This window comes from Schistocerca cancellata, chromosome 7, assembly GCF_023864275.1.
Source record: "Schistocerca cancellata isolate TAMUIC-IGC-003103 chromosome 7, iqSchCanc2.1, whole genome shotgun sequence".
Lineage (NCBI taxonomy): Eukaryota > Metazoa > Arthropoda > Insecta > Orthoptera > Acrididae > Schistocerca > Schistocerca cancellata.
In genome coordinates, this window is record NC_064632.1 from 264,588,186 (window position 1) to 264,607,425 (window position 19,240).

Sequence of the window (19,240 nt, forward strand, 5' to 3'; positions counted from 1 at the left end):
GTCGGGCGACAACCGGATAATAGCATCCCATACCATGGAATCGGCATAGGATTCTTTGTGAACGTCAGTAACAAATTGACACTTTCGACTGAGGCCCTGAAGTTCAGTAGCCCAAGGATAGGATTGATTTGGTTGTTTTTGACAACGATAAAAGGCAACACGAGAGGCTACCACATGCGTTTGATTTTGAAAAATAGACAGACAGAAGTGAGCACATTTCAGCAAAGGACAAAGACGCAGGATCCTTCAAAGGAGCCAATTGCGACAACAACCGATTCATTTGAGGTGAAATCCAGGAAAGGAACAGAGACTTACATGGTCGTTCATCCATGACATGAAATGCCAAGAAGTGCTGTCGAAGACGTTTTTCATAATCAGGCCAGTCTTCCGCCGTCTCGTCGTAAGGAGGAAAAGGAGGTATAGCCAACAACGAGAAACACCCTGCATTTGACGCCACGACGAAATCGCAAATCGCCGCTGTTAGAAGCATTTGCTGTTCAAGGAGATTTTGCAATAGTTGCTCGACAGTAGCCATGGAACCCTGTGAGTCAACGGTGAAAAGGAAAAATCCACTACCTCGTCGCCAATTGTTAGAACTTCAAGTGTAACACATATATTTCGGAACGACACAACAACACATAAAAGTCACAGAGTAAGTTGACAAGTAAGACATGTGTACACGTCAGCATTCGAATGAGCACTGAGTCCCAGTCTAGCGGTCGCTGCTCGGCTGGCACTTAGGTGGCACAGCTGCTGCATGGCTGGCAGACAATGCCGCACGTAGAGGACGCGTGTAATTGTGCGGCGGCACTTAGAATGATCGGCAAGTCACAACACTGGCTCTGGACATCAGGCCATCAGCCTTGTGTAAGTTCTCTAAAGTGTATTATACATATGCTTTCACGTCATGATTTAATAAATAGTTGGTTTCTTATGACTGTGTTTTTTATTGTGTTCGGAGTTTGAACAATAATATTTTTAAGTGTAATCTGCTTCTGTTGGAATACATTATCTATTGGTTTTTGCCTGCAAAATATTTTATAATGGCATCATTCTTTTTATTTCTTTATTATTTTTAAATTTGTAATAATGAAGCTGTCTGAACTCAGACCCATGTTGGTGCTGTATGGCAGTTAACTTAGCTCTTTGAAGTCATATTGTTGACTCATTTAATAGAAAGACCTTCAGCTGAGTGATAAGTGTAACTAAATGGAAAAACCAAACATTTAACTGCAAAGTTGGTAACCAGTCATGTGGAACAGACACAACCATCAAATATTCAAAAGCGTCTGCCTGAAGCAATTTAAGGTAGAATGCTGGCACAGATCTGCTATAAGTGCTGGACACAGAATTATTAGATGAATCTGAAGTAGTAGCATTCATCCACAAAAAAAGATTACTTAAATGAATCCTTACAAAATTGTTTAGGCTTTCATGGCCACAAATTATATTGAAGTGTAACAGAGCCAAACACTCGATGAAGTAAGAAATCAGAAAAAGAAATGTCAGGTATGGCCTTTCTGTGAACCATTCCCAGAGTGACGGACAGAATTGGCCGTATATTGCACAAACACGGTGTAAAGACAATTTTCAAACTGACAAGAAAGATCAAAGAATGTCTTAGATTGGCAAAGGATAAAAGGGACCCACTTGCAATGTCAGGAATATACCACATACCATGTACATGCAGAAAAGTTTATGTTGGAATGACTGGACGATCAATCAACACCAGGATCAAAGAACATAAGCAATATTGCAGGTTGGGGTAGGTGGAGAAATTGGCCGTGGCACAGCACGCACTGAGTCAGACCGACTACTGTGTCCAGACTAAATGCTTGCAACTCTCGCTTCCCACGAAGCAGACCGGTACAGCGGGCCTCGGACCGAGTAGGGGTCAGCCTGACCGGTCGTCCCGGAAACACAGACACTTCCCAGAGACCACCAGGAAATGTCCACGGCGCCGCAAGGGGTCGCTACAGCTGCAGACCTCTTTCCTTCTGCTCGACCCGTGACTGCAAATAGAGCCAGCCATATCCATGCGCCAAGCAGTATTTAGGCTGGCACAGGAGCCTGGAGAGGCAGTTAACGCTGAGCAAGCCCACTGGTGTCATCGTAGCCGCTGCATCATCGTCCACCACCACCAGCGTACTGGAGCCATCCTCGGAGGGCCTCTACTCGTCCTCGGACTCAGGTGACAGCAATGTGGACTCTGCGCCGCTCTTCACGAGACGCCCGGGGCTTGGTTTGTTGAAGTCGTATGGTTACTACAGACAGTTTATGTTTGGAAGAATCTCTGATTTAGTTATTGGTAGGGTTGGAGGATCAGTCCTACCTCATGAATATTGTTTTGTAAATTTTGAAGAAAGACTTTAGTTTAAATAAAAATGCTGTAACTCGCACCCTGAGATTTTCCTATCCGCGGATGGTGGATATATTACCGACCACGTAATAAAATTCGCCGACATGGAAGTTCTGGCTGGAGAAAAGCAGTATCACATGCACTTGTTCAGAGAAGCTGTGGAAATACACAAACGTGGGAATAAATTCAACAAGAAAGAAGAAAGCCTTAAGGTAAGTGGATCCTGGCTTCTTGTACTGCAGCGAATGACCGTTGCAGGTAGCAAGAGGAGAACTACATCAGAAATGACCACAGAGAAGCCCTTGGACGTTGGTGCTCCAGGTACATATAGTCTGTGGCCATGAGCTCGGCTCCAGTTCATCACCAGCAATGGAAGGTGAAGCTTTGACAATGGCAGCCACTCGTGCTGGTGAAACATCAGTAAAATCATCAGACAAATGTTGGCCGAAGAACCCGAGACAGAAGCAAATAGGCAGTTTGTTAAAAGAACCCTTCTTCAACAAATTCTTGAAAGTGCTCTATTGATGTTGAACCTTTGCCAACTTTAATTAATGGAAGTGTTAAAAATAGATTGAAAGAAGAGTTGTAAATTTTGTCATGAATTTGTTATGCCAATGTGAGAGCATCACAGAAATAATCAACAATTTCTAATGGCAAATGCTACAAGGAAGGTGTTGATCATCATGGGAGCCTGACCTTCAAAATTGTGGGAGCTCATGTCCCAGTGCAAGTCAGGTAACTCATTAGTTATTCCACCTTGCTCATGAGCAGAAAGGTTAAAACAGAGGAACTCGAGGTGATGCAGAGGTGTGTCCACAACGCTTCTTGTGCACCCTCTGTAAATGATGTCTTAGGAGCCTGATAATTGATTCTAGTATACTATGTAACCTTTAACACTCCTTGTACGGTGTCCTGGAGACTGCAAATGTAGATGTAAATGTGGGATCCTATGTGGATGAGCACATTGTTGTGTTAAAAAAATCTGTTGTTGTTATGTACCAGAGATGCAGCTTCAGTTGTGCCCAGTATTTGGCGTTTGTATGTAGTATTCTATCTGAATTCTCAGTTAAATTGTTTTGGCACCTGAACTACTATTTTGTTGTATTCACAAAACTCAGAAACTGACCCTTGCTCTCAACTTATAGTTTCTATAAAATTCTGAGATTTGTTTGGACACCCATTGAACACAGAGCTTTGATTTACAGATGTGCATGCAGAATATGTAGAACTGTTGTTTTTGATATATTTAATCTCATAGTCTTTTATTTTCACTCATCAATTAAGCTGCACTCTCTGGTTTACTATCCTAGCACTTTCTTCTTTGGTTGTCATGGATGAAAGTATGCTGCTGTGACTGTTGTAAATTCCATTCCTAGCTTAAAAGCATTTGCTCTGGCCTAAAAGCTTTTATTCGTGGTTTCATAGTTTTGTATCACTACTGAGCACCTTGTGTTAATGTTATCTTTAATTGTTGTAGTTGTTGTGGTCTTCAGTCTTGAGACTGGTTTGATGCAGCTCTCCATGCTAATCTATCCTGTGCAAGCTTTTTTATCTCCCAGTACCTACTGTAACCTACATCCTTCTGAATCTGCTTAGTGTATTCATCTCTTGATCTCCCTCTATGATTTTTACCTGCCAAGCTGCCCCCCAATACTAAATTGGTGATCCCTTGGTGCCTCAGAACGTGTCCTATCAACCGATCCCTTCTTCTGGTCAAGGTGTGCAACAAATTTCTCTTCTCCCTAATTCTATTCAATACCTCCTCATTAGTTATGTGATCCACCCATCTAATCTTCAGCATTCTTCTGTAACACCACAATTTGAAAGCTTCTAGTCTCTTCTTGTCCAAACTATTTATCGTCCACATTTCACTTCCATACATGGCCACACTCCATACAAATACTTTCAGAAATGACTTCCTGACACTTAAATCTATACTCGATGTTAACAAATTTCTCTTCTTCAGAAGCGCTTTCCTTGCCATTACTAGCCTACATTTTATATCCTCTCGACTTCGACCATCATCAGTTATTTTGCTCCCCAAATAGCAAAACTCATTTACTACTTTAAGCATCTCATTTCCTAATCTAATACCCTCAGCATTGCCCATTATTATTTGACTACATTCCATTATCCTCGTTTTTCTTTTGTTGATGTTCGTCTTGTATCCTCCTTTCAAGACACTGTCCATTCCATTCAGCTGCTCTTCCAGGTCCTTTGCTGTGTCTGACAGAATTACAATGTCATCAGCGAACTTCAAAGTTTTTATTTCTTCTCCATGGATTTTAATTCCTACTCCGAATTTTTCTTTCGTTTCCTTTACTGCTTGCTCAATATACAGATTGAATAACACCAGGGATAGGCTACAACCCTGTCTCACTCCCTTCTCAACCACTGCTTCCCTTTCATGCCCCTCAACTCTTATAACTGTCATCTGGTTTCTGTACAAATTGTAAATAGTCTTTTTCTCCCTGTATTTTACCCCTGCCACATTCAGAATTTGAAAGAGAGTATTCAAGTCAACATTGTCAAAAGCTTTCTCTATGTCTATAAATGCTAGAAACATAGGTTTGGCTTATGTGTTCCAACATTTCTATGGAATCCAAACTGATCTTCCCCAAGGTTGGCTTCTACCAGTTTTTCCATTCGTCTGTAAAGAATTCATGTTAGTATTTTGCAGCTGTGGCTTATTAAACCGATAGTTCGGTAATTTTCACATCTGTCAACACCTGCTTTCTTTGGGACTGGAATTATATTCTTCTTGAAGTCTGAGGGTATTTCACCTGTCTCATACATCTTGCTCACCAGATGGTAGAGTTTTGTCAGGACTGGCTCTCCCAAGGTCGTCAGTAGTTCTAATGGAATGTTGTATACTCCCGGGGCCTTGTTTCGACTCAGGTCTTTCAGTGCTCTGTCAAACTCTTGACTCAGTATTGTATCTCCCACTTCATCTTCATCTACATCCTCTTCCGTTTCCATAATATTGTCCTCAAGTACATTACCTTCAAGAGACCCTCTATACACTCCTTCCACCTTTCTGCTTTCCCTTCCTTGCTTAGAACTGGGTTTCCATCTGAGCTCTTGATATTCATACAAGTGGTACTCCTTTTTCCAAAAGTCTCTTTAATTTTACCCGTATTGAGATATGCCTCTACATCCTTACATATGTCCTCTAGCCATCCCTACTTAACCATTTTGCACTTCCTGTCGATCTCATTTTTGAGATGTTTGTATTCGTTTTTGCATGCTTCATTTACGGCATTTGTATGATTTCTCCTTTCATCAATTAAATTCAATATATCTTCTGTTATCCAAGGATTTCTACTAGCCCTTGTCTTTTTACCTACTTGATCCTCTGCTACCTTCACTACTTCATCCCTCAAAGCTACCCTTTCTTCTTCTACTGTATTTATTTCCCCCATGCCTGTCAATCGTTCCCTGATGTTCTCCCTGAAACTTTCTACAACCTCTGGTTCTGTCAGTTTATCCAGATCCTATCTCCTTAAATTCCCACCTTTTTGCAGTTTCTTCAGTTTTAATCTACAGTTCATAACCAATAGATTGTGGTCAGAGTCCACATCTGCCCCTTGAAATGTCTTACAATTTAAAACCTGGTTCCTAAATCTCTGTCTTATCATTATATAATTTATCTGAAACCGTTGAGTTTCTCCAGGCCTCTTCCATGTGTACAACCTTCTTTTATGATTCTCGAACCAAGTGTTAGCTATGATTAAGTTATGCTCTGTGCAAAATTCTACCAGGTGGCTTCCTCTTTCATTTCTTACCCCTGTTATATATTCCCCTACTACGTTTCCTTCTCTTCCTTTTCCTACTATCGAATTCCAGTCACCCATGACTATTAAATTTTCATCTCCCTTCACCTTCTGAATAATTTCTTTTAGCTCATCATACATTTCATCAATCTCTCCATCATCTGTGGAGCTAGTTGGCATATAAACTTGTACCACTGTGGTAGGCTTGGGCTTCATATCTATCTTGGCCACAATAATGCTTACCTGCATTCCTATTTTTTTATTCATTAGTATACCTACTCCTTCATTACCCCTATTTGATTTTGTATTTATAACCCTGCATTCACCTGACCAGAAGTCTTGTTCCTCCTGCCACCAAACTTCACTAATTCCCACTATATCTAACTTTAACCTATCCATTTCCCTTTTTAAGTTTTCTAACCTACCTGCCCGATTAAGGGATCTGACATTCCACGCTCCAATCCGTAGAATGCCAGTTTTCTTTCTCCTGATAACTATGTCCTCCTGAGTAGTCCCTGCCCGGAGAATGGGGGACTATTTTACCTCTGGAATATTTTACCCAAGAGGTTGCCATCATCGTTTAACCATACAGTAAAGCTGCGTGCCCGCAGGAAAAATTAGAGCTGTAGTTTCTCCTTGCTTTCAGCCGTTTGCAGTACCAGCACAGAAAAGCCGTTTTGGTTAGTGTTACAGGGCCAGATCAGTCAATCATCTGCAACTACTGAAAAGGCTGCTGCCCCTCTTCAGGAACCACATGTTTGTCTGGCTTCTCAACAGATACCCCTCCATTGTGGTTGCATCTACATTACGGCTATCTGTATCACTGAGGCAAGCAAGCCTCCCCACCAACAGCAAGGTCCATGGTTCTTTAATTAAGACTTTCATTAATGAATAATGCTCAGCATAGTAGGGGCTTGGGGTTCTCTAGTGGGTAGGTAAGGGCAAAAACAGTCACATTAAGCATGGTATCAGTTGAAACTTCCTAGCAGATTAAAACTGTGTGCCGGACCGAGACTCGAACTCGGGACCTTTGCCTTTCGCGGGCAAGTGCTCTACCAACTGAGCTACCCAAGCATGACTCACGCCCCATCCTCACAGCTTTACATCTGCCAGTACCTTGTCTCCTACCTTCCAAACTTTACAGAAGCTCTCCTGCAAACCATGCAGAACTAGCACTCCTGAAAGAATGGATATTGCGGAGACATGGCTTAGCCACAGCCTTGGGGATGTTTCCAGAATGAGATTTTCACTCTGCAGTGGAGTGTGCGCTGATATGATACTGTGAGGATGGGGCATGAGTCATGCTTGGGTAGCTCAGTTGGTAGAGCACTTGCCCGCGAAAGGCAAAAGTCCCGAGTTTGAGTCTCGGTCCGGCACACAGTTTTAATCTGCTAGGAAGTTTCATATCAGTGCACACTCCGCTGCAGAGTGAAAATCTCATTCTGGATGGTATCAGTTGATTTATTTATTTAGTACAGTCTACAATAGAGACCTAATGCTCCTTTTCACAGGTGGGGTTTGATACTGAGCCCACAAATCCTAGGTGGGGAAGCGTTGTTATATAGTCGCCTGTGGCCGCTCAGCTCAGCGTATTTTGGGAGCAGAGCGTCCATGTGTAGTAGACACTCCAGACTGGCAGCGAAAGTGTGTTAAACGCTGGCACTGTGGTCAGGTACAAACTGATTGCACTGCTAGAGAGGTAAGTGGGAGGCCTGCCTCAAATGTGGCAAGACATCTGGGCCTCAGTGTCTGGCAGGCAGCCACAAGTAAAGGTGGATACCTGGTAAATCTGTGGCTGGTAGGGTCTGATTCGATGCCCATTGCTGACTGGACAGCTGGTAATTTTATATGCCAGGTTGGGTGCATTTGTTAGCAGATGCCACATCTATCCTGTGGTCCCTTGACGTGACCTGGATTTCAGCAGAACCATTGGTCTTTGGCTGAGCTGCCAAGCTGGTGTACTGAGGTGGAAGTTGTAGTAAAATGCTGATGGTGGTTACTGCAAGCATGGGATTAAGGCTACAAGCACTAGCACCAGCCAGTGGTGGTACATTCTTCCCAGCTTTCTACTGTTCTACTTTTTATACAGTTCGTCCTAGACACATCTTCACCTAGTCTCTAGCGCCCTTTTTTCATTGGTCACTGTGGCAACTATTGTCTTTCAAGCTTTTTGTGAGCAGTCTGTGGTCGCCCTCAAAACAGTAAACATGTGTGTATGGAGAATCAACAAGATATGTATATCTGTATGTGTGTGCTTTGGACCAATAAAATAGTGCTTATTGCATGTGGTATAGTGCACATCATTGGATCTGGCAGTCCTACAACACTAAACCCGTACTGGTGATCCCGATTTTTTCTGAGTGCTACAGTGAACTCTTGTCCCGTCGAGCAGTACACAATGGATTGCTTCCCGCCTGCTACCCCGCACATGTGCTGACTAGGTTTTCCAACGGACACTCTGGCATTGTTTTACAATTATCCACCTTGTGCTCCCAATAGTTTGACGCAGTTTCCAAACACACTGACTAGCTGTACTCAACAGGACAGTGCTTCTACATTCCCACAGCCACATATGCTGGCATCAGGCCACTGGGAACTTTTCACTATTTACACTGCTATCAAATATTTCCAAGATGATATCGAAGGTCGCCATCTCGTGGTATTTACCGACCACGAACCGCTCGCATATGCTTTCCGCAACCTAGGCAAGGACTCATCCCTGAGATGTTTCTGTCATATGGACCTCATATGCCAGTTTACGAGTGACATACATTACATCAGAGGGGCAGACAACATCATTGCCGATTTCTTATCTCATGTGTCGGTATTATCTTCACAAATGGACCTCATTGAACTCCCTAAATTGCAAACAGATGATACTGAACTTGCCACATTGCCCATCTGGCATGGCATTTCAACAGGATGCAATTTCCGGTGATTCCTGTACCTCTCTGCTGGGACATTTTTAATAGTAGTCCTGACTTGGCACACCCTGGCATACGTGCCACTGCACGTCTGGCAACTGAACATTTTGTTTGGCCTGGGGTCATAAAACAGTGTCACAGTGGGGCGCAAGCATGTATAGCTTGTCAGTGCGCAAAAGTAGGATGTCATGCACAGCCCCCCATGAGTAAGTTCGACGTGGCAAAATGAAGATTTCAACACATACACATAGATATAGTTAGCCCCTTACCCCCCTTGGGCCCTTTTTGTTACATACTGTACGCCATTGACAGATTTACCTGCTGGGTAGAGGCAATTCCCATCACTACTATCACAGCTGATGCGGTGGCCAGAGTCCTTTTATTAATGTGGATCTCGTGCTTCGGCTGCCCAGTTTCTATTACCACCAACCAGGGGCACTAGTTTGAGACCACCCTCTTCTGTCAGCTTTGTGAACTGTGTGGGGTGAAACGGTTTAGGACAACAGCATACCATCCCCAAAATGGGCTTGCTGAATGCTAGCACCAAATGCTTAAAGCTACACTTATGTGCCACGGAGGCTAGTGGGCCGATGCCCTACCATGGGTAATGTTAGGCATTCAGGCCACATACAGAGTACTATACAGAGAACCCTCACACTCCCAACAGAGCTTGTCAGGCCTTTACTCACCCTCAGATCAAATCTGCATTCGATGGGCAGCTAATCACTGACATTCGTGTGCCCCCTCCTCAGACACTCTCATCCCCCCCCCCCCCTCCGTATTCCTGCATAAGGACTTGGTGTCATGCACCCACGTCATGGTGCATGATGACACTGTCTGACCGGCACTCAGCCCTCCATACTCGGGCCTGCACAGAGTCATCTCATGGTGTAGCAACATGTTCGAAGTGCTCATTAACAACATGCCTCAAACGGTATCTGTCTGGCTCCTCAAACTGGCATAGTCTCTAGCAGAACTGCTTGATACCCCACCCAGTCCCTCCCCACACGTGTGATATTACCTACTCCCACTCGTGAGAAAGTGCTACAGGTGCGTGTGACATCACCCTAGAGAGTGACATGTCTGATGACCCCCTCCTACAGGCATCTCCCCTCCCCCCACCTCTCCCCTGTTAGGATTTAGTGATGTATCAATGCCAGCCTCAGAATGTGGGACATCACCAATGATGTTCCGTGTGGATATTCTGTCACCTCCTCTACGGAAATGGTAGTTAATGTCAACACTGATTACATTTGCAGTTCTAAAGTGTTTTTTGTTGTGCATCATGATAATGTGTGTGTATTCTATGAACGAGCCAGCTTCCCCAATGACAACTTGACCCACATTCACCTTATCCATTCACCTTACCCTTGCCTGTAGGTACTGACCCGTCAATGGGAAAAGTCCTTTGTACTGCAGCAGGCATTCAGTTTCACTACCCCGGCTTCTCGCAATCCACCGTCCCCTCCTCGGAACCCTCCACTGCTGTACGACGATTCACCTGGCCAGGCAGGCCATCTGTCCCCCTCAATGGCTCGAAGACTTCTTTTACATGTATGCCCTCATATTTGTGTTTGTGCTCCATAGTGGGGGGGGGGGGGGGGGGAGGGGGCAGGGGTGGCGGGAGGATAATGTGGTGACTATAGACGAAGTTGCATATAACATCTTTGTTTTTCAAGCGCTTTGTGAGCAGTCTGTGGTCATGTGTGAAACAGTAAATACATGTGTATGGAGAATCAACAAGATGTGTATATGTAAATATGTGTGCTTCGGACCAATAAAATAGTGCTTATTACATGTGGTGTAGTGTACATCATTGGATCCGGCAATCCTACACCACTAAACCCGTAGTCACATTATTAAATGTTTACAGATACTTACTTGGAACTTACCAGTTGCTATGACATTTCTTTGTGGGCCCTGACTTTGTTGCATAGTGTAAATTTACTGTATCTGGTACATAGCTTTTATCAGTCAAATTCAAAAATACCTCTGTAAATTTTTGATGGTATATAGAAACTACCCATAATTGGTTTTAAGTTACTTTATTCAAAAAGTACTGTTACTGGGTTCAAATTTTTCACAATTCATTATCAGACAGTTTTTTCATGCTTTTGTCAAAACAAATGATACATTGGCTTCCTTTGAGATGCCCTAGAATAAACAACAATGCACAGTTACAAATATGTAATCAAAATGGTTACATTACAGATTTCTGTTGGACTGCTACTTATGTGAAATATCCATCCAGTGCATTTGTTTTTCAGTTTTCTTCCAATGAAATATATTCTCAATGATGTTCACATTTTCACAATCACATACTTTTGTTTACATTGTAAAACTCTTTCATTTGGTCACGAAACGAATTTTCAATGTGCACCACATAGTTATTTCTGTATGTTGTGAATCAGAACAGTGGAAGTTATATTACTTAAAATGGTAAGAATGAAATCGTTATTCTGTAGGATTTTAAATCATTGGAGTGAAAATCATACTCAATTATTTAAATGCGACTTTCTTTGATACTGAATATTCTAATAGTTAAATTTTGGGTACATGTAGAATGCAATTTATTTGTCTCATAACGTGCAGTTACAAATCAAAGATTTTTGTACTGGAGACACTTCAAATTAGTTAAAAAAAATGTTATAATAATTAACATATTTAATTTCTGAATTTTTAGACATGAACAATTTAACAAGAATATGTATAACACTTATGGTCATTTTTCAGCTTGCAATACAATTTGTACAATATATTAACTATTTATTATACAATACATAATTTTTATTGTTTCTTCTCTTTTCAAATTGCCGAACTGTCCTGCATGAATTCTTCAATTCAGTAATAACGTTCTTCCACTTGCGTATTAAATAACAAACCTTTTCAGTAGGTCAAACTCCATATTTAACCAATTTGTGCTATTTAATCTATTTTAATTTTTAATCCCATGTACAGTGGTGTGGAGCATAATGATTTAAATGATGAGAGAGAAGTTTGAAACTGCGTCTGTGACGAGTACTGTAATTATGGTTCAAATGAAAATTTTCAAGTGAGTTTTGATTTTTATATGTGAAAATAAAAATTTTGTAGATGTACAGAGAAGGAATGGTTAGTATTTTTAATTTTTTAAATAATGGGCAATATCATGTTTTTTAAATGTCTAAACACGTGTTTCTTATGATTCTCTTTTGAAGAGTAAGTAATCTTGGGCTGTTTGTAGAGTTTCCCCAGAAATCATTCCGTATCAAATTATAGTCTCAAAGTAGCTGTGGTAGACTATCTTCCTGGTGTCCATAGGATGGAGCCAGATAAGACACTCATCGCATAAGCTAGGCTGTTTCGTTTGTTTGCTAAGAAGTCTACATGTGCCTTCCAATTATATTTTGGTCAAGATTTAAAACTAGAAATTTTATATAACTTGCTTCAGACATTTTCTGATCACTGTGCACTATTTTTTATGGGAGGTTCTGATGATGATTTAGCACTGAACTGCACTAATTGTGTTTTTGTGACATTGAGCTTTTAATCCATTTTCCTGAAACCATAATTCTAGGTTTCCCATTATATTTTCCTCAGTATCATGAATTTGTTCTAAATTGTCATTTTGTATTAAAACCGAGATGTCATCTGCAAATAAAACAGAGTGAACATCAATGGTTAAAGGTAAATCATTTATGTACAACAGAAAAAGATAAGGCCCTAAGATTGAGCCCTGTGGGACCCCTGTACAAATCTTTTTCCAGTCCGAGAATGATTTTTTCCCATTTGAATTTAGAATAACTCTTTGTTTTCTCTCTGACAAATAAGATTTGAACCACTGCAATGCCCTGTCGAAGATCCCATATCCCTCTAACTTGTGTAGAAGTAGTAGGGGACAGTGGGGCTAGTGTGGACGTGGGGTAAGAGTGGACACAGAATTATTTCAGTGAAATAATCTTTGGAATTTTTGTATTGTCATGTTGGTAATCCTGTAGGATTAAGTAAACAATCAAACAAAATTTGGTGCCAGTCTGGTTATTGTTGCAAGCAAGAGAAGTGAAAATTCAATTTCTGTCCTTTCTATTCGATTTTTGTCATAAATAAATTTCAATATTACCCCAAAAGGTTTGTACTGAATATATTATCAGTTATCATTTATAAATTTATAAGTATTTACCTAACTTTTGCTTGTGTAATGTTTCATCTAAATACAACACATTTGCTACAATTTGATTTCATATCCAAAATGGCCCCTTGGGTTAAGTGTGGACACTTGAAGAGGGGCAAGTGTGGATGGTGTCCACTGTTACACCAGTCCTGATTTAGAACAGAGACCAACTTTTAGTTTTATAGTTTTACATTTATAGATGATTTTAGTAAATGATCTATATTGTAGATGGGGAGGACATATGTCTGGAAAACTGACAGGGCTAATACTGACAAAGATAAAGTTCAGAAAGCAGTAAAAGAAGTTTTGTTCAAGAAGGGGAATATTTGATGAACTGCAGAGAAATTTGGATGAAAGAAGTCTATGCTACAGAAATGCATCATGACAGCTAAGAAATATACTGCTGAAAGCATTCAGATCCATCCACGCAAGTTTCCAAACAACTATGCCACCATATAATAATTCTATTGTTCTTTGTAAACCAACTGTCTCAGCGAAACAATAGATACAGTTGTGTAACTGCAAAAAATGCTTTTCTGTTCCATACCTTGAGGCTGACTATGTTATATACTTTTTTCAGATCCATGTGATGGAAGTGATTCTGGAAATTCAGATGAAGAAATCCAAACAGTCAATATGACAGAGTCCCAATACAGAGTTCGCAAGGTTTTTACAGATCCTCAAGAGAAATTACTGTCCCAATACTTCATGAAGGCATCAAATTTATATTATGGACTGACATACATCCAAATACATGAACTAGCATACATGTATGCTAAAAAACTGCAAAAAGAAATTAGCCTAGGAGCTGGGATGTAAGGCACATGGCAGGAAAGGACTGGTTGTATGGATTTTTATATAGGCAATAGAAGCTATCTCTTTGTGGACCTGAAAATCCAAGCTTCACAAGGGATGCAGCATTTAACAAAGTAAATGTTAACCTTTTCTTTGACAATTTTTTGAGTGTATTGGACAAATTTAAGTTCACTCCAGGCACGATAATGAACTTGGATGAGTGTGGGATTCCTACTGTAATGCAGCCTCCTAAAGTTATTGCAGAACATGGTAAGAAGCAAGTGGGAATGGTAGCATCACAAGAGAGAGGGGAAAATATCACTATGTGTACTTTCTGTTCAGCCTCAGGGATGGCCATACCGCCAGTGTTCATTTTTCCACAAGGCCATATGAAATCCAAATTTCTGGTTCATGTGCCAAATGGCAGTATTGGATTTGCCAACAAATCTGGATACATGACAACCGAATTGTTCCTTGAAGTTTTGAAGCATGTAGCTAAGCAAATGAGCTGTTCGAAGGACAGCCACCTACTCATACTTCTGGACAATCATGCAAGTCACATCAGTATTGATGTTATCAGTATGATGAGAGATGCTGGAATCACTCTTCTGACATCCCCAACTCATTGTTCCTACAGGATGCTGCCAGTAGATATCACTGTGTTTGGGCCATTTAAGGGATATCTAAGAATAGCAATGGCTGACTGGATGAGAATGCATCCTGGTCCCCCAGTCACTATTTCAGAGATTGCTATGTTTTGTGGAATAGCATTTCCACTTTCATTTACCCAAAAAAATATCACATCTGGCTTCGAGGTGCCTGGATTGTGGCCACTTAAGGGTATACGGAATGAGTTTTTTGATGAAAAAATCGATTTTTGGGTAAATACATTTTCGAAAAATTTAGACTCTCCCATACCATGTATAAAATATTTGGATGACGTGAATAGAACTATTTTAAATAATTTTTTAAAATAATTTCGACACACGAAGTTCCACACCTTGTATATGAGACGCGAAATATACCTGATATAGACAGCCTTGCCAGAGATATAATTGAGCACAAGAGAGTTAGCTTTTCTGTTGACTACACTGCTAGACAGTTGACAATAGATTCTGGACCATTTGTATTATTTCCTTTGTGAGTACATCCATGTCATTGTTGTGAAAGTCGTATGTGGAGAAGTCATTGAGTTTTCTTTCCTTCAACATGCCAAGACCTAGTCTGAAGGTATTTAGAAAGCGTGTACATTGGCGCAAGAAAGTAAAGTATACTAAAAATTCGTCTGATTCATCTTCATCAGTATCTGATGTCCCAGTAGCAACTAACCTCAACACTGGTAGTGATACATTGAGTGATGCTGCTGCCACTACACCAGAAAGTGCTTCAAGAAGAAAACTAGCTGGAATTGAAGAAGAATACAAGAAACTAAATTCTGGGACTACAAAATGTGAGGTAATTAACATCTCTTTATTATCAGACGTTTTGGAGAACAATGTGTGCTGCAAACAATGTGGAAAATGTGGTGTTTCATTGAAAACAAACTTACATGTAGGACTTGCTTGTGAATTAGAGTTGATGTGCAGTTATCGCAAACACAGTGTTACTTTCTTCAATTCCTCACATGTTACTGCAGATACAGGTAAACTATATGATATAAACATTAGACTGGTTTATGGATTACAGTGTATAGGAAAGGGCAGGGCTGCAGGTGCCATGTTGTGTGGTGTGATAAACCTCCCTCCTCCACCTTCAAGATTTAACAAACACATAATTGCAATAGGCTCTGCTGTAGAAGATGTGGCACAGGAAAACATGAAAGATGCTGTTGAGGGAGCAGTTGTTGAAAATAATAATAGCAGAGACTTGTCCATAGCTTTTGATGGAAGCTGGCAGAAGAGAGGCCACACATCTCTGAATGGTGTAGTAACAGCTACAAGTGTGGACACTGGTAAGGTAGTTGATGTGGCAATACTTTCCAAGCATTGCAGATGCAAGGAGAAAATGAAAAATAAACATGAAGAGGAGTGCATGGCAAATTACTATGGGTCAAGTGGTGGTATGGAAGTTGCTGGTGTAAGAAGTATTTATCAACGCTCAGTAAAATGGTACAACGTTAGATACATAAATTATCTTGGAGATGGTGACTCAAAGGCTTTCAAAGAAACTGAGGAACTGAGACCCTATGGTAACGATGTGAAAATTTCCAAACTGGAGTGTGTTGGCCATGTTCAGAAAAGGATGGGATCAAGACTTCGACAGCTCAAGGCTAGCATGAAAGGCAAGAAATTGAGCGATGGAAAAACTTTAGATGGGAAAAATAGACTGACAGATGCTACAATAGATCATATTCAGAAGTGCTATGGTCTAGCAATAAGACAGAATACAGCAGATGCAGAATTAATGAGAAGAGCAGTCTGGGCTCTGTTTTTTCATACAGCTTCAAACAATGAGAATCCCCAACATGGGCTATGTCCAAAAGGAGACGATAGTTGGTACAAGTACAACAGAGGCAAGGTAACTAAGAAACAATACAATCGCCCTCATCACCTGCCACCTACCATAATGGATGAAATAAAACCAATATTCCGAGACCTCGCAGATATTAGTCTACTAAAGAAATGTCTTCATGGCTGGACTCAAAATCCAAATGAGTGTGTGAACCATGTGATATGGAATAGGCTACCTAAAACTATGTTTGTGGGTACAAACACACTTCACTTTGGCGTTTATGATGCTGTTTCATCATTCAATCAAGGCAATATAACAAAGTGCAAAGTTCTGCAGAAGTTGGGGCTCTGTGTAGGACTACGAACTGCTGCAGCTATGCTTTGTTGGGACAAGGAACAGCTCAGGTCTTCAGATAATGCCATAAAAGTATATTCAAAGATGGCTAGACAGCATAGCAGAGCCATCAAGAGGAAGCTGTTAGACGATTCTGATGATACAAGCTATGGAGCAGGCTTGTACTGAAGTAAAAACTTCCCGTAACTTTAGTTTTTTTGTGTATAAGATACATTTTCTCAGGGCCTATTTATAGTAGAAAGATGAAATTTTCTGTAGTTGTTCCTTAAGACCTTCTAATATATCTGAATTAAAAGATATGTGAAATTATTTTGTATTAATGGATGTAAATTTTAAAATACTTGTTAAAATGTATAACTTTTTTTAACATTTACAAAAAATAAAATACCTGAAAAACTATACATTATTTTTTCAAAATTAATAATTCAGCATAAAAGCAGAACATATCTCTGCGTTCTGTGAAAAAATCAAGAGTATCGTCCAAATAACAAATGAGAAAATGTTTCTAACTTCTAGCTCAATTTAACATTGTAAGCATAGGGCATTCCGTATACCCTTAATAGGTTGACATTCACTGAAGACCATTTTAGGCCATTGGAAATAACTGAGCAGCCAGCAGTCTCTACGTGAAGTTGTGACATGCCTTCTCCTGTGGAACCTGCAAGTTTGTGTGATGCTTCACCTTCCACTTCAGGTGCAGTCATAACTGAAATTTCAACTCCTGAAGACTGTTAACCTTTCCCAAAAGCCGCAAGATGAGAAGGAAAATTGAGGCAAAAGAGTTCTGCAGTTTACACAAATACTCCAATCAAAGACGAATTGGAAACAACAGTGGTGGGTAAAATTAGATCAGCTTTAAAGAAGACTTTGTTCCATAGCAAGATAGAGCTGAAGACCTCTGCAAAAAATAAAATCAGTGCTCATACAGACAGTGAATTGTAAACCCTTTCATCCACTGTGCTGGAATCTGAGGATGAGGAATGTTGTGATGCAATGATGAAGCCCAAACCTTACAAATGTTGACAAATGATGAAGAAGTGAGGTCTGGTGATTTTGTTTTAGTCGATTTTGCCACCAGGAAGACTTTTAAATATTATGTTGGGCAAGTTGTGAATACTGTTGGGAAAGAGGAGGTGTATGTTTCCTATCTGCAGAAAAAGGTGCTGGATTTGTATTCCCTTTTGTCCCAGGTGTGTCAATAGTGGAGAGATCTGATATTATTTGTCTCCTGCCTTCTGATTAAACAATTGGCACCCAAAAGTATAGGAGGATGCTGCAGTTTAATGTTAATTTTGAAAAGTACAATATTTGTTTGAAAAAAGCAAAAAAAAAAAAATTTAGGTTAATATTGATGTTTCACATTTATCAAGGAATAAATAAAACTTTTTTTGGGAAACTTGGCTTTATTTATATCAAATACATAATGTCCACTTTTACCCCATGCAATTTCAGTCAATGGCCACATTTGCCTCATTGTGGGGCAAATGTGGCCATTGAAATTTTTTTAGCTGGTGGTCAAAATGTTGAAGATACAAAGAATTGCTTTAATGATTCTGGTAGTAAATTAAAAAAAATTGCCTCAAATGGTAGGATAAAGCATGAAACATAAAAAATGTCCACACTAGCCCCACCCTCCCCTAAGTGATTGACCAAGTCAAAAGCTTTGGTCAAATCACGAAAAATACCTGTGATCTTCTTACCCTTGTCTAAAGCAGAGCTTATCTTTTCAGTGAATTCCCTGATAGTATTTGCTGTATTTTTTCGCATTTGAAATCCAAATTGATTTTTAACTATAACATCATTTTATATAAGAAAGTTTTCAAGATGTGCAACAATCCTTTCTATCACCTTAGCAAAAACTGGCAGCAGTTATCCCAGTTTGGTTCAAGTCAAAGTTACTGAATAGCATCTGCCCTACATGGCTGCATTAAAACAGCATTAAAATATGTATAGAAATCCATCATGCATAGACTATGTAGAAGTATTGAACTTTTTGTGTTAATAATGAACAAAGCAGGTTCTCCTTTGGAGATACTGAAATTATGACTGGTCAGAAATGCCAACTGATCATCCACACTTCCACACAAGTGACAACCAATACAATTACTAAGGCCAAACTGTCTATCAAAATGACTTTAATTCAGATTGTTGCTCAGGATGCTCAGAATGCTTGAATAAAAACAGGATTTCTTTTATGCTGTTATTATTATTGAACTAAAACAACTGACACTTAGAACAGTTCCATGTATCAAGGCAAAATGTCAAAGAGAGAGAGAACTTCTTGAGTTGCATGACTCATCATTTCATAAATCATTAAATGAAAAAACTGTCATAGTAGCAAGGAACATTACATAAAATTGTCATTTACATATGACAATGTTATCTTAGCTGCTTTGCGAATATCTCAAATGCTTCAACCTTTCGTTTGACATAC